Consider the following 14,752-nt stretch of genomic DNA (forward strand, 5'->3'; position numbering starts at 1 on the left):
TAAACATCATAAAAGCCATTTATGAAAAGCCAACAGCTAATATCATCCTCAGTTGGGAAAAACTGAGAGCTTTCCCCCTGAGATCAGGGACACGACAGGGATGTCCACTCTCACCGCTGTGGTTTAACATAGTGTTGGAAGTTCTAGCATCAGCAATCAGACAACAAAAGGAAATCAAAGGCATCCAAATTGGCAAAGATGAAGTCAAGCTTTCACTTTTTGCAGATGACGTGATACTATACATGGAAAATCCGATAGACTCCACCAAAAGTCTGCTAGAACTGATACATGAATTCAGCAAAGTTGCAGGATAGAAAATCAATGTACGGAAATCAGTTGCATTCTTATACACTAACAATGAAGCAACAGAAAGACAAATAAAGAAACTGATCCCATTCACAATTGCACCAAGAAGCATAAAATACCTAGGAATAAATCTAACCAAAGACGTAAAAGATCTGTATGCTGAAAACTATAGAAAGCTTATGAAGGAAATGGAAGAAGATATAAAGAAATGGAAAGACATTCCCTGCTCATGGATTGGAAGAATAAATATTGTCAAAATGTCAATACTACCCAAAGCAATCTACACATTCAATGCAATCCCAATCAAAATTGCACCAGCATCGTTCTTGAAGCTAGAGCAAGTAGTCCTAAAATTCGTATGGAACCACAAAAGGTCCCGAATAGCCAAAGTAATTTTGAAGAAGAAGACCAAAGCAGGAGGCATCACAATCCCAGACTTTAGCCTCTACTACAAAGCTGTAATCATCAAGACAGCATGGTATTGGCACAAAAACAGACACATAGACCAATGGAATAGAATAGAAACTCCAGAATTGGACCCACAAAAGTATGGCCAACTAATCTTTGACAAAGCAGGAAAGAATATCCATTGGAAAAAAGTCTCTTTAACAATTGGTACTGGGAGAACTAGACAGCAACATGCAGAAGAATTTGAAACTAGACCACTTTCTTACACCATTCACAAAAATAAACTCAAAATGGATAAAGAACCTGAATATGAGACAGGAAACCATCAAAACCCTAGAGGAGAAGCAGGAAAAAACCTCTCTGACCTCAGCCACAGCAATTTCTTACTTGACACATCTCCAAAGGCAAGGGAATTAAAAGCAAAAATGAACTATTGGGACCTCATCAAGATAAAAAGCTTCTGCACTACAAAGGAAACAACAAAACTAAAAGGCACCCAATGGAATGGGAAAAGATATTTGCAAATGACATATCAGACAAAGGGCTAGTATCCAAAATCTATAAAGAACTCACCAAAAACTCCATACCCGAAAAAAAAATAATCCAGTGAAGAAATGGGCAGAAAACATGAATAGACATCCAGATGGCCAACAGGTACATGAAAAGGTGCTCAACGTCACCCCTCATTAGGGAAATACAAATCAAAACCACACTGAGATACCACCTCACGTCAGTCATAGTGGCTAAAGTGAACAAATCAGGAGACTATAGATGCTGGAGAGGATTTGGAGAAACGGGAACCCTCTTGCACTGCTGGTGGGAATGCAAACTGCTGCAGCCATTCTGCAAAACAGTGTGGAGGTTCCTGAAAAAATTAAAAATAGATCTACCCTATGACCCAGCAATAGCACTGCTAGGAATTTACCCAAGGGATACAGGAGTGCTGATGCATAGGGGCACTTGTACCCAAATGTTTATAGCAGCACTTTCAACAATAGCCAGATTATGGAAAGAGCCTAAATGTCCATCAACTGATGAATGGATAGAGAAATTGTGGTTTATGTACACAATGGAATACTACTTGGCAATGAGAAAGAATGAAATATGGCCTTTTGTAGCAACATGGATGGAACTAGAGATTGTTACACTAAGTGAAATAAGTCATACAGAGAAAGACAGATACCATATGTTTTCACTCTTATCTGGATCCTGAGAAACTTAACAGAAGACCATGAGGGAGGGGAAGGGAAGAAAAAAAAGTTAGGGAGGGAGGCAAACCATAAGAGACTCTTAAAAACTGAGAATAAACTGAGGGTTGATGGGGGGTGGGAGGGAAGGGAAGGTGGGTGATGGGCATTGAGGAAGGCACCTGTTGGGATGAGCAGTGGGTGTTGTATGGAGACCAATTTGACAATAAACTTCATACTAAAAAAAAGATCATAAGGCAGAGAAAATACATTTACAGTGCTATTTCAGAAATAAAAATCTGTGTATTGGTGAACCTGTGTTCAGGTGTGAACTGTATATCCCACCACTCAGAATTAATAATTGTTAACATTTTGATATTTTTTTCTAGTTTTCTTTCAGAGATAACTACCGTCTATGTGTGCTATCGTTTTTAATAGCAATATTGAGGAACATTGGCCTCTAATAGAGTTTCTCTTCACTTTTTTTAAATAAACCTAAAGTTTTAAGACAAAAACTGACAATGTGGTAGGAAGTTTACATTTAAACAAAGTTTTCAAGGAAGCCTAACACATGCCTAGCAAGATTTTATAATGGATTTTTAGATGCAGGTCTAGACTGTGTCAAGAACTAATGGATCTCATGATTGAAGACAGCATTTCAGGTATCAGGTAATTCTTAGGATTAGAAAAAGTCTTGTTTTGTGTTCTAAAGTGAACCACTGTGCCAGTGTGAATGTTTAATGTCCTGAGACCAGGGCTTTTGAAATCATTCAACTTTTAAAGAGCTTCTGTGAACTTATGCTGTCAGTGCTGCGACCAGTGGCTTTAGGGTTCAAAATTCAAGTAACAGAGAGGCTCCAAGACTCTTCCATTCTGAGAGCATGGGCCTTTCTTCCCTACTTTCCCACTTTCTATACCACCTCTTCCCCTCCCCAAGTGCCTTGGCCAGTGGCTCGGATGAGCAAGCTGCTATTTATAACTTTATAATTGAAAAAGAAGCGTGTTGTCAACATCAAGAGTTAGCACTGCTAAGACAGAACAGTGGGCCTGTATGTGCTCCGATAGAAGACTTTCCCTCCTCAACCAGTTTCCATCCCACAAGTGGCAGCTGGTGATTTATTAACTCACTTAGTTCTTTCCTGGGAATAGCATTAAGCTCAGGCAAGGAACACCTTGGGTGATAAGTTTCAGGCATTTTAAATAGTTTCTTATAGTCCTCATTTAGGTCACTGGTGACATTTTTTTTTTTTAAGATAAAATATTCTGGACGTAGAACAAAATCATCATTAAGTTGTTCTCTCCGTTGTTACACCATTTTCCCAGTCAGGCCCCAAATTTTAATAAAAAATGATCCTACCTATCTCCCTTCGTACTCCATCCCTTGTACCCACAAATTACATACCAGTGATTACCAAAAACTACACTACACACACGCTACACTGTAAAAATGCAGCGTTAGCACTTTGGGGAAGCAGGCTGTGGGGTGTGGAGATGGTCTTTGAAGATCTACAGTATCTTTTGCTGTCCCACACACCCATTCTGCAGGTTTTGTCCTTCATGGAAGGCCTTCTGCTTTTCTCAGCAGAACCCAGAATGAGCTGCCTTGCACTACTTCTCCCCCTTCCCCTCCACTGGGATGGGTGTGCAAACTCCATGGCGTGGACGGGCTTTACTTGGGCTGCTGTAGAGCACAGCACACTGTGCTGACTCTTCAAAGGACATCCTGTCAAGCCACTCCTGTGGTGTCAAGGCAAGTAGAACTCCCTCCTCCCCACTTGAAGCCTGCAGTCAGGTATGACAGGGGCCGGTACTCGGGAGAGTGCATTCTTGTCATCTCTTTGTCACCATCCTCTGAAAGGCAGGAATGCCACATCAGCCTTTCCTCAGAGAAGGGTATGACCCCCTGCCCCCTGCCGTGGGCACTTGACATCGGCTTCCTTGGTGGGGACCAGGTCGTCCTCGTCAGATTTTTTCCATTTCATCAGGAGCATGAGTTCTCCACTGGAGTCTGTAGCTCCAGTCATCTGCTCCATCCAGCTCCAAACCACTGGCAAAGTCCCATGGCTTTTCTGACTCTTCTTTCTTCTTCTTTGGTTTGTTCTCTCCCTTATTTTCAGAGCCAGAGTCAATTTTGTGCTTGCCTTCCTCTGATTTATCTGTCCCATGTACTGTTTTCTGTGACTGTAGAAACTGGGCATTGAGGTCAGGGCAGTCCGGGTTGTCTTCTGGCTCCCATGTGTTGTCCTCCTCTCAGGACCCCTTGCACTTCAGGAGTATCCACTTTGCCTTTTCCACTCCATGTTTGGGAACCTTTTACACCCACGAATTCTTCCCCCTCTTCTAGCACCTCCTCCACTTTCTTCTTAATTGGTTTCTTCCCCACAGTGCCCGCCAGCTTTCTGGTCTAAAGGATGATGCTGCTCAGAGCTGTGCCCAAGAGCATGAGAGGAAACTTTGCCACACTGGTGGTGTGTCAGGCCGGTGGGGAAAGTGGCCTCCAGAAAAGAAACAAATCTCTTCACTTTTTAAAGCTTGTTTTTGTCTTAGCAATAGAAACAAAGGTCAATACAACATGATGGTTGAGATGTAGTCTTTGGAGTCAGAATACCTAGATTTGAATCTCAAGTCTTTCACTGCAGAACCTTGCCAAAGCTAATTAAATTTACATGCCTATGCCTCACTTTCCTCATCTGTAAAGTAGGGATAATAATAGTACCTACATTACAGAACTATTAAGAGAGCTTAAAATGGTCAGGCACATAGGAAGGTCTTGCTATGTGTTAACTTTTTTTTTTTTTAATGTAATTAGATAGGGACTTTGTGTGTGGATAGCAGCACGGTTACTATGTCACATAACCTTCAAATCTACCCTTCATTGCCCTGCTTGTAATGCTGGTGTTGGAACTTGCCAACATTTCTTTTTTGCCAGTAGAGCTTGCAGCAGGGAACTGTAGGAGAAGTGATTTCTTTCTCGGACACTAGCGTACCTCTCTTCTTGTTCCTGGGGCAGCACCGTGAAACACCCAGTGACACTCATCTTCGAGCTGTTCTGTGCCAGGGGCCAGTCAGAAGATGGAAACCACATGGTAATTTGAATGCATAATGTTCAATATGAAGAATTATTAACTATTTATGATAGGAAAGCTACTGAGAAGGAATCAAAATTCAAAAGAATATTCTAGGGCCAAGAGAGAGAACCTAAGGAAAAAACAAACGTGGAAGGGCAGCTGCCTCCCCAGGTTGGGATTTAGGCCTCGTGAGAAAAAGTGTGTTCACAGCAAGAGCTTTTCCGCAGTGGCTGGGCTGAGGCTGGCAGACAGGGAGATACCAGCTAGAACTGGCAACCTGGAAGTCGCCTGCTGGTGTGCCCTTGGGCCAGTGTTGGCAGACAGGGAACCATGTGGTGGAATGTGCTTGCAGGAGATCTCCCACTGGGATGCAAGTAGGCCAAGGCTGGTTGGTGGGCAGGGAACTTGAAGTTGTGACTGGTAAGCGGGGAACCCCTCCACAGGGATCTAGGTAGGCCAAAGACTCTAGGACTGATCTTACTTAATGTTCGCTTGTTTGTTTGTTTATAAAGGATCCGACAGAATGGGTTCCTCCCAACTCAGATCTCCCAGTATTCGAGTTCCTCCAGAATAAAATGCCAGCTTGAGGGAAATGACCTGCCAGAACATTTTTAAGACCTGTATAAGTGAGTAGAGAAAAAGGGCCGATGAGTCACTCTGTGGTTGGTGTTCTGGACTGAATGTTTGTGTCCCCCCGAAATGTATATGTTAAAACTCTAGCCTCTCGTGTGGCTGTATTTGGAAATAGCATCTCTAAGAAAGTCATAAGGTTAAATGAGGTCATAAGGGTAGGCTCCTGGTCTGATAGGATAAGTGTCCTTATAAGAAGAGACACAAAGAGAGGGAGCTCACTCACACTTTCTGAGTGTGCCCACACACCGAGGACAGGCCATGTGAGGATACCGGAAGAAGGTGACCATCTGCCATCCAGAAGGAGTTCTCACCAGAAACTTTCTGTGCTGGCACCTCAATCTTGGACTTCTAGCTTCCAAAACTATGAGAAAATGAATTTCTGTTTAAGCCGTCCAGTCTGTGGTATTTTGTTATGGCAGCCTGAGCTAACTCATACAACTGGGTAAGTTCAAGGTGATTCATTTAGGGTAAAATAGTACAGACTATTAATGGTGTGTTATGTTCATTTCTTTGACTTGCAACCTAGAAAAACTATCTTAGAGTCATGTAGGCAGGCCTAGAAGACAGTAGCTTAGTGCACAGCTAGAGATTTTGTCATTAAGGGTCAGCCATCGCTCTTAGGAAATAAATGAAATACCTACCACATACCGTATAGTCTAGATGTTTGGAACTGAGCCAGAAAAACTGAGCGAAAGGTGCTAGAGTATGAGGCAGATGGGAGCCTCAAGGAAATACCAGGCCATCGGAATAGTTTTATCATCTTGAACATATTTAGAAACTTCCAACTGACAGTGCCACAGAGGCACTTGACATCGCAAACTTTATTCATGGAGCTGAGCTGCCCTAAGACTATTTCTGGACCCTGCTGATTAACAGAGGATTCTCGATGAACTGTTTCTGTTGGCCAGGGGAGAAGGAATTGTTCTCATGTAGTTTTCATTTGTCTTTGTAATTTGTGGAGCTAGTGTTTATTTGTCCATTTGACAGTTGAAAATGCTAAGGTTCAGAGACCTTATTTTTCCCAAGGTTACCTAACTGGGAAGTGGTGAACATAGGCCTGAAGGAGTACAAAACAATGCACTTTTATTCCAGTGTGCCAAGCTGTCTAGAGTAGAAAGAAGAACACTGGATTTGGTCCTAGACTCGGTTTCTCTAGGAAGGTTTCTCTAAACAAAGCTAGTAACTCTTGTCTAAAATTGGGCTAATAATATATGTGCTGTTTGCTTTTTAAAAAACAATACTCCATTCCACAACTTTTTCTAAAGTCTGTGTGTATGTGTATTTCTTTAAAGTGTGAATTTTGTTTCTCTTTTTTACCCATTCTTTCTTAACTTGGTTTATTTCACCCACTTACGTGTCCTCTGAATCTTACTATAGTGCCACCTCTTTTTTTCCCCTTTTTTGAGAGAGGGAGGGAGGGAGGGAAGGAGGGAGAGCAGAAACAGGGGAGAAGGGCAGAGGGGAAGTGAGAGAATCTTTTTTTTTTTTAATTTTTTTAAGTGTTTAATTTTGAGAGAGAGAGGGAGCATGAGCAGGGGAGGGGGAGAGAGAGAGACAGAAAGACAGACACAGAATCTGAAGGAGGATCCAGGCTCTGAGCTATCAGCACAGAGCCCAGTACAGGGCTTGAACTCACGAACTGCAAGAACATGACCTGAGCTGAAGTGGGATGCTTAACCGACTGAGCCAGCCAGGTGCCCTGAGAGGGAGAGAATCTTAAGCAGGCTCCATGCTCATTGCGGACCCTAACGTGGGGCTCTGTCCCCACAACCCAGGAATCATGACCTGAGCCGAAATCAAAAGTTGGTCACTCAACTGACTGAGCCATCCTGGCACCCCAGTGTACTATCACCTCTTAATCTACCATATCCTTTTTTAATAGCTATAGACTACTCCATTATTTAACTGTTATCTCACTCATGGAAATTTTGATTGTTTCTATTTTTTCAATATCAGAAACATTGCTACAGTGAATATCAGGTTTGTATGTAGACACACATGTTAAATTGCTAGGTCCATCGCTACTAAATTTTAATAGCAACTATTGAATTGTTCTTCAAAATGGTTGCATCCAAATATACTTCATCCCGATCGTCATGAACTTCTAGTGTCCCCTTTACTTAATATTATCAAATTTGATTGTTTACAATTCGAGTGTGAAAAATGATTTGTCATGATTGTTACAAATTACATTTCTGAAAAAAAAGTTCCATTTCTGTGATTCCTGGTGACGTAGAGAATTTTTTTGTTTATAGTTTCCTGGGAATTGCCTTCTAATATCTTCACCAATTTTTGTTTTTTATTGACTTCTAGGACATGGCAAAATTTAAATCCTGTTCCTACTTTATAGATCATAAATGTTTTCTCTCATCTCAGGCCTTTAAAATATATTTACAAACCTATAAACTTAAACACATATATCATTTTCTTCGTAACACATATGTGACCATACTGTCCCTATTGTTCTTGCCTTTTAGACCGATATTATATTAAGAGATTATTATATCGATAAATCATAGATCTCTGATTCTTATCTTATATTTAGGTGCTATTCCAAACTATGGATATAATGTAACTTATGTTTAATATTGTTTATTTCATTTTCAGTGCTTTTTAAAAATCAGATTTGATAGGGGTTTATTTTATTGGTCTTTTCAAATAATACTTTTTAAAATTAAATTTATTTACTGTTTTATTGTTTTACTTCTGCTTTTATCTTTAGTAATTATTCCCTTCTATTTTCTTCAAATTTATCTTAATTTACTTTTTGGCTTATTGTATTGAATACATAGTTTATTTACTTTAAATTCTTATTTTAAATTCTTACTTTAAATACATTTAAGGTTATTAATTTTCCCCTGTCAGTAATGGCTTTGACCAAATTACACAGATTGTTAATTGTAAATCCTAAGTGTCATTTATTTTCAAAAAGCTTGTAATCTCAGTTTTAATTTCTTTTTTAACCCAAGAATTTCCCAGTTGTGTAATAGTATATCTTAAATTTCCCAAAGTGGTCTTTTTTATGTTGGGTTTTTTGCTAATAACTTTTAGCATTTTTCCATATGAGGGAAGGAATAAAACTTGAATGATTTTTTAAAATGACATATGTCCAACTTTCAAAAATACAGTACATAGATAATATAATGCATAGCTATAGATGCACTGACAGCTTAAAAAATAAACTGTTAGCATATATACCTCTGTCATAATTCTCTCTTCCCCAAAGAGATAACCACTGTTCTAAACTTGATTTTTATCATTCTTGTGCAAGTTTTCATAATATTATTATAAGTGAATGTACCCTTGAATAATATATACTGATTTTATAGTATCTTTGTCCAGTTTGTATTTTTACTTAATATTGTCTTTAAAAACCTTATCTGTATTGATACAGGTACTCCTGGTAAATTTATTTTTCGTATTCTCTAATACTCTATGAATATTTCATTGAGCCTATATAACTTCCACATTTTTATCTTATTGATATTTTTATGAAGAATAATATATGGTCAATTTATATATTTTGTTTATTAAAAACAAATAAACATCTTATTTGTTTTGTTACACAAATTTTTTTCTTACATGGTTTTGTCATTTGACCTATCCATTTCTAGTAGAGATTTGTTGACATCTCAGCCATGATTGTGAATTGGTCAAATTGCATTTTTGTAACCGGTTTTCCATTATAGAATTTTAAACTATTTTGCCTTATGTGTGTAATAGCTTCTTGGTGAATTTTTTCTTTGCCCCATTTAATGCTTTTGGCCCTTAATTTTGTGCATTTTCAAGAATTCTTGGCAATGTTTAATTCTGGCTCTTGTAAGGAACATTTATATGACTTCTTAAAAATACAATGTGAGAGTTGTTCTTTTTTTTTTTTTTTTACTGTTTATTTATATTTGAGAGAGACAGAGACAGAGTATGAGCAGGGGTGGGACAGAGAGAGAGGGAGACACAGAATCTGAAGCAGGCTCCAGGCTCTGAGCTGTCAACGCAGAACCCGACGTGGGCCTCGAACTCATGAACCATGAGATGGTGACCTGAGCTGAAGCTGGATGCTTAACTGACTAAGCCACCCAGGTGCCCCAAGAGTTGCTCTTTTTTAATGAGAATTTAACTCACCTATATTCATTGACATATTTGCATCTGTTTTTGCTGTATAACATGAGCATGTATAATTTTTTTCTCTTATGCCCTGACATTATATTAGTCCTTTTTTTTTTTTGATTCTTTTCTCTCACTCTAGTGACTTGAAAATTATACATCCTAATTCTAGTCTTCAAGTGGTTACACATGCTTTTTGTTTTGTTTATTCATTTTTGAGAGAGAGAGAGAGAGAGAGGTAACAGGAAAGGGGCAGAGAGAGAGGGAGAGAGAGAATACCAAACAGGCTTCACACTTTCAGCACAGAGCCCAATGTGGGGCTCGAACTCACAAACTGTGAGATCATGACAGGAGCCAAAATCAAGAATCAGATGCTTAACTGACTAAGCCATCCAGGTGCCCCGGTTACAGATACATTTAACAGAAATTTTTAATTTATATATCTGAAATTTGAGGATAAATCCATATCAAAAAATTTCCCATTCCACAAAAGACAAATTATTGAACATATTTTACTATATTGCCTTCCCAACAGCACAGTTTTGAAGTCAATTACATTGTTAATACCAGCTGATTATTGAGTTTTTAATATTATGTTTTAATTTTTAAAGGAATCCTTATTTAACAATTATAATAAGTTTTATAACCACATTCATCCATTCATTTATTTAGCAAATATTGGAGAACCTGCTACAGGCCAGAGACTCTTGTAGGCTTTGGAGAAGCAGAAGCTTACCACTGTAAACAAATTCCTGCCTTTGTGGAATTTATATTAATTCAGAAGGGTACATGTAAAAATTTTGGATTTGTTAATGTATTTATAATATGTAAAAACTAGATGAGATCATCAAGGGGGTAATCACAGATTTTCAAAAGAGATGAGGTCCAAGGACTTGCAGAGAAGCTCCAAGAAGGAACTGCCAGAGGAGTAAAAGGAAAGTCAAGAGAGTGGTATCTTGGAAACTGAGACAATTATTTCAAGGAAAAAAGAGATATCAACTGTGTCAGACGCTGTAAGATGAGAACTGAGAATTGGCCTTTGGATTTAGCAACAAAGAGGTCATTGACGCCCTTGGTAAACAGTTTTAGTGGAGTGGTAGAGGGGAGAACCTGCTGAAGTAGAGGAAGTCAGAGACAGGAAATGAATGCAGGAGAGAAGGTGGGGAAGAAGGGAAGGGTAGCTAAATGGAGAAGTGGGACAGGAAGCCTGCTAAGACGGAGGAATACCAACATGTGTATGCTGGAGGGAAGTACCCAGTAGTAGAAAAATAGTGAGTTAGGTAGGCAGGGCAGGGGAGGTATTGCTGGAGCAAAGGCCTGGAATAGACCAAAAGAGACGCTATGTACGCAGTAAACCACGACGCATATGGCCTCGTTAGAGACATGCCTTACTTACATCATCCTCCTATCAATCGTCCTCAAAATACTGAGACAATATTTGTGAAAGTGCTTTGTAAACTTGTAAAGAACCTTAAAATGTACGCTACTATAACTACACGTAGAGACTTTAGAGTAAGTGGTCAGTTGCTTTTTTTTTTTTTAATTTTATAACTTTGTTTGATCTCGGCCCAGGAAATACTATTGGCTGGTCTTCAGCTGTGTGTACTTCCACATGGACACACGTACCTAGCATCAAAACATTTCACCTAGAGTACTTTGGGATTTTCCCACACTGGGAATTTGATACTTAACCTTTCGACCACCCAACAAGCAAAGAAAATATTACCCCTTTTATCTTCTTAGAAGCTTTTAAATGAGCCTCAGGCCATTTGAGAAAGCCAAGTGTAGTACTTCCACGAACATCTTTTTAGCCGGAATAAAAATAGATGTGAATAAAATTTCATGATTCTTATCCTAAAAAATATAAAATAAAAGTCTAAATTTAAAAGAGCTTTGCTGTTTGGTGTTTTATGAAAATGTTAGTACAGTTGCCAGTATCAGGTGCGACCTAATAACAAATACTCAGCCTTCTACATGAAATCAAATAAATGCTTAATCATTCTTTATTTTTAAAAATTAGTATTGATTTGATTTAACATCAAACAGTTTTTTTAAAGAAACTAATAAGGATGAGTAATCAACATAATTTTGGTTAATACAAATGGTTTTTATTTTTCCTTCCATTTTTCATTCTCATGGCTGTTTCTCACTGCTAAAAGGTAATACATTATACAGTGTTTAGATAATTGATATAATTGTTTCAAGTTACCTCTTTAGGGTATTATCAGCTTGTAGGCATCAGTTTCTCTAATTGTCAAGTAGTGAATCCTTTATCTGGCATTTAATCTTGCCTCCCTGGGAAAATCAGACGTTACCACAGGGTAAATTTTCAAATTGCTGACCTGAAGTAACATGAGACTGTGCCTTGGCAGTGAACCTTCCCTTTCTGTTATTCATTGGAAGGATAATGATGTACTCTGTTGCCTGCAGGCCCTTGTTTCACTACCTTAAGAAGTAACATCTAAGTACTAGTTGCAGAGGTCTGAGTTTGGAAATTCCAAAGAAGATAATTGCGTTGACACAATATTTTTATTTCTTTTGGAAAGATGAGGTAATTAAAAAATGTAACTTTTATCATTTCTACCACTTCTTAGACCACTCATCTTGCCCATGTCAACATGACTCAGACATTCCACAAAGTTACCTAAAAGTGATCATTATTTGTTTTTATGAATACATTATGTATTTCATTTTATAGGTGTGTTTGAAATTTTCATTTCCATGTAGACTCTCCCATTTTTATAAGTAGGAAAACTGAGATTAAAATGTAGCTCACAATTTTTCAGTAAGACCAAAAAGACAAAGCTTTCTAGAGTTAGAAAAATAATTCCCTGAATGTTGTTAGCAAACTTGAAAAGAATATTTAGCAATTCCCATAAAATAATTTCCTAGGAGGTATAAAAGATAATTTCCTAGGAGGAATAAAATGAAAAGGCAAATTTAAATTCTTTTACCTTCAGGTGTCTCTGATTTCATTTTTTCTGCTCTGTGGCTTTGCGCTTACAAATAAGGTAGCTTGTGTGGCCAACCCTGAGGTCCGTGCTTGGGTAGTTTTCAGTAGCAGTTTTACAAGATCTTTTTGACACGAAAAATTCAATTATCTTCACAAAATTTGCCATATCTAAAACTTGTGCAGTGATGCCTTCCCTTAAACTTAAAATGTCTATATTTTCCTTGGCCCGCATGAAGCCAAGAATTCATAATTGTATTAGGTTTAATACAGTTAATATTTGTCAAAGTCACATATGCTGTAGTTTCATTATTTTGAAGTTTGATGATACTTTATTTTCGGAGTGAATTTTACTATATTAATGAAAGAAAGTTGTTAGAATTTAAAACGTGTATGTGTGTGGGGGGGTTTTCAGGCATTTTTTTTTCTGTTGCTTAGACTTTCGATTTAGAGTTTTTTATTTTGATATTTTGATATTTTTAGTATATTTTGTTTTTAGGTTTTTTATTTTGATATTTTGAGTATAGCTATCTGTTACCAAATTTAGTTTAGGAATAACTCAGTTTTAGAATTGCAGAGCAAAAATTTGAAGACCATTATATTTTTCCCTGTAGATCATTCAGTTCAAATTTTGTAAAGTAAACTGTAGGACAGTAATTACTTTTTGGCCTCCCATAGATGATGCGGGGAGATCTGTGGAGGGGGAGCACAAAGCATCTGTTTACACTCAGCAGCTCCCACCATCGAGAATAGAGGATCAGACCCAGTGTTTTCTTAACTTCACTGCAGTGTTTTGTGAAAAGGTCAGAGATACATAAAAATTTTGCTAAATTTGGAAATACAGAGCTAGGGAGAGTGCACATGCAAACATTAAACTTCAAGCCAGTAGCGGCTGTGTCTAAGACTTTGGGAAGAGATACAGAATGCAGGAGATAAAATGTGTGGAACCGTCAACCTAAGTCAATCACAGCAGTTTAGTGTCCTGCAAAATTGATAAAGGTGATTTGGAAGTGTTCCCTCCCCTGAGGCTTCCAGTCCTACAGAAGTGGCTTGTTCTAGAAGTGAATCTCTCCAAGTCTTTGTTAAACGTACATATAATTCTAATATTTTTCTCCCTTGTCCTTTATATCCCATGAGTTGTTGATGTTGTTACCCCAAGTTGGTATGACAGACTGCAAGCTGTTGACCATAATCTCTTTTCTTCCCCCAAAATAGTTAGGGTTGTGGATGCCCAGTTGTTTTGTTTTGTTTTGTTTTGTTTTGTTTCCTCTTCATTTTCCTTCATCTCTTAACACTTAAGTGTGGCCATGTGACTAAGTTCTCTTCAACTGCATGTGAGCAGAAGTGATTTATACCACTTCTAGGCTTGGCCAAGAAAAGTTTCTCACATGAACTTCTTGCATACCACCCCCCACCCCCTCCCGCACCTCAGGTGATAATGACATCATCTTTAGTCTCTGAATCAGAGTTCCCTGATCCCATCCCCAACCCTGGTCCTGAGCTCTTATGAGAGTAATGAACACACTTCTGTTGTGTTTGAGCCATTACATTTGAGGAATGTAGCCTATCCTATCTTACACAGAAGAGAAAGGATTGATTGGTGAAGGCTTTGATCACTGAGAAGGGAGGAAATGATTATTTTTTGATGAAAGTGAATTAATTTTGTCAGCTGGACTGGTCTCCTATATTCTTCTCATATGAAAGCTCACCTAACTAGACACCTATTAGGTTTACCCTGACCACAGACACTAAGACAAAGGAGCTTAATGGCTAATTGGCCACTTTTGACTTTATTAATGGAAGTGATCTCTGTGATTTAATTCTCGTCTTATGGATTCCTATCTTATACCCCAATGGCCTTATGCCAATTTTCTGGGGACTAAATTTCTTCTTTCTGAATCCAGGTTTCTCTTAACTTGGTCTATTCATCTCTTCTTTAAATAATGGCCTTAGGCCAATTTGCCTGCTGCTTGAATCTGCCTGTGTCACCTGTATTCCTGGCAGATACCACAGTCTGGGTCTTGTACTGGGTTCAGGATTATGCCAAATAAATCATATGCTCTATTTCCCTTACCTTTTCTGTTCTGGCTTCTCTT

At 38.4% G+C, this 14,752-nt stretch overlaps 1 protein-coding gene and 1 pseudogene across 3 annotated transcripts in view; one reads left to right on the top strand and one right to left on the bottom strand.

Annotated features, from left to right (window-relative positions):
* Positions 1 to 14,752, top strand: part of MICU3 (mitochondrial calcium uptake family member 3) — a 109,459-nt gene that overhangs the window by 22,689 nt on the left and 72,018 nt on the right. The gene's annotated exons all lie outside the window — the stretch shown is intronic.
* LOC125923542 (chromobox protein homolog 1-like) lies at positions 2,241 to 4,938 on the bottom strand (annotated as a pseudogene).

Source organism: Panthera uncia, chromosome B1 (genome assembly GCF_023721935.1).
Source record: "Panthera uncia isolate 11264 chromosome B1, Puncia_PCG_1.0, whole genome shotgun sequence".
NCBI lineage: Eukaryota > Metazoa > Chordata > Mammalia > Carnivora > Felidae > Panthera > Panthera uncia.